This window comes from Camellia sinensis, chromosome 3 (assembly GCF_055761805.1).
Source record: "Camellia sinensis isolate YWXY chromosome 3, ASM5576180v1, whole genome shotgun sequence".
Lineage (NCBI taxonomy): Eukaryota > Viridiplantae > Streptophyta > Magnoliopsida > Ericales > Theaceae > Camellia > Camellia sinensis.
In genome coordinates, this window is record NC_138963.1 from 119938548 (window position 1) to 119941039 (window position 2492).

General features: G+C 33.2%; 1 long non-coding RNA gene across 1 annotated transcript; it reads left to right on the forward strand.

The window, feature by feature from the left end:
• Positions 1–384: 384 nt before the first annotated feature.
• Positions 385–2492, forward strand: LOC145821112 (uncharacterized). Its single transcript, XR_014363152.1, has 3 exons — positions 385–503; positions 1430–1482; positions 2246–2492. It is a non-coding gene; the product is annotated as an uncharacterized LOC145821112 (long non-coding RNA).

Consider the following 2492-nt stretch of genomic DNA (forward strand, 5'->3'; position numbering starts at 1 on the left):
ATGGTTAGTGTGAGAACCCGAATATAAAAATTAAGTAAATAATTAAATAATAATATTACAATCTCAAATATTTTGGTGGTGAATTCTAAGGTGCAAATTAAATATTATTAGAGGATCTTTTAATTAATTTTAAACCTAAAATAAATTTATGGTGAAAGTCTTTAATTTAGAGACAAGGTTTATTATAAAAATAAAAATAAAAAGAGAGAGAGAGGAGGGTGTGACTTGAACTCTAGACCACAAGGTTAACATATAAGACTCCTATATACCATTTGAGTTGCATGTAACTTATACATATGTTTTGTATATTTATCTATTTATTTGACCTATGTGTGCCCACCACTAGTATAAAATAAAATAAACACAAACCCTACTCTATTATTTGTTCACCACATAGGGCAACAACAGCAGCCACGGGAGAGGGTTAGAGAGAAGGAAAAAAAGAAGAAGATGTTGCAATCAAAGAACTTTTGGGTGTGTTGTGTTGTGTGTGATCATCAAAGGTTAGCCCTCCTTGGTTTTCTTCTCTTCTTTTTGTTCTTCATCCTTATTCTATAATTATTTTGTTCATTGATGGAGAGGTTGTAGGTTTATGTATTGTGTATATAGATATCCTATTAAGAAACTTGAGGAGCTAAATTTATGTGTAAAGATTGGGTGTAATTTTCAGTCCAAAAATTCTGTACAAAGTCACAAATTTTAAAAATCAAGAAACCATATCAAACGGATGAATTTTAATTTGAAATTTTTACAGTAGATCAATTACATATTGAATTGCATATCTGAATTTTTTCATAATTTTTGGGAGTCAAAATCCATATAAATTGAGGTATTCAAATCTGTCCAGGAAACCAGTCCGAAACAGTAAATTCGGGAGTGTTGTTCTCTTTGGGTATAAATCCAAAAATTATCAAATTAGTGTCATTAGAACCGGTTACGAGTATAGTTTCGTACATTTTTGGCTTTGCATTGATTGCTCGTGTATATTAAGAGAACCGTCAATTTCTTTAAAGTGCTGCAGAAAACAACCTGTTTGGATATAATAAATTGTAGATAATTATTTTGATAAGAAAATCAAGTGAAACCAATTGGGTTTGAAACTTAGGATATATTAGTTGATATCTGGAGGTTATTGGAATTTTTCGAATAGCGTGGAGTGGGTTTTGTAATTTTCAAAGTTAGCGAGTAGGTTGGGAAGGCTTGTTTGAAATTCTGTTTTATCTTAAAGTCACAATTAATTAAGTTTTGACCGGAACCCATGTCTTGGGTGATTTTAAACCTTGAAGAACATGAACTTAGGTAATATTTAAGAGTAACGGTGAGTTGGGTTGAGCCGTGTTAGTGCGTTTTAGTTTGAGGTTACTTAGTTCCTATTTTTTTTTAGTATTTTTAAATTAGTTGTGACGTGTAGTTTTTATACTTGGTTCAGGGCACTAGTTGGACTTTCATACTCTATTCGAGGATTATATTATTGCGTTTCAGGTGAGTAGTTCCATGCTACATATTTTTATAAATGTTCCCTACCCTGAACTGTTGGAAAATTAAATTGTTGTTTCATGATGAAACTGTTTTGATAAATTATTATATTATCAATTGAATCAAATTATTTCTGAAACATGTGTGAACTTGGCATACTGTAAACTATTTGTTTTGGTCTCATGTTTATAATGATGAACCACCATGTTTTGCGAAACTGATGTGTATTGATTATTGGGACCATGTGTGTATTTAGTCCAGGGAAATTATTCCACTGTGTGTGGTGACTCTGGCCACTAGGGAACAGATCCGGGTTGGGCCGTGATGACTCTAGTGCTCAACGATTGTAAGGAAAAGACCTTTAAAAACAACTAGGCGACCTTCAATCGGATCGTCTTTGAGAAAAGGCCCAGGTGCCACCCTGAGGATGACTCTTAGTTCGGTATTGGATCCAACGTGGCTTATAGCCTGAGAACTGTGTGGCAGATTATTTGTTTTTCTTGGTACCCAGAAAATTATTGGTGTTCATGTTATAATCTGTTTTAAGTGGAAAATGCCGTTTATCATGTTCTTGCGAGACATGAGTATTTTAAGTGTTGATTTGTGGAACCTTCTTTTTGAAACAGATTGTATTTACCAAACTGTATGCCAATCTAGTTTCTGTGATATATATCTTATTTTGGAATTGAACCCTGTTTTCAAAACTGTATTTACTATCCATGTTGCTACTCACTGAGCTATCAGCTGACTTAGTTTTTATCACTTCCAGGTGTTAGAAGGACTTAGAGTGGACTCATGGCATAGCGGGGACTCAATTGCATGGACCTCTAGGGCATTCCTTTAGTTTAGAGTGTTATGTCAAGTTTGTGCATATTTATATTTATTCTTATCGAAGTTCATTTAGGATTATTTTTGATATGTGGGTTGTTTATATCCCATAAGTTTGGGATGGTTTTTGATTACGGTTGATTTTGCAGTTTATAATTGTGACATGTCTGGATTGAGTTTTGGTTATT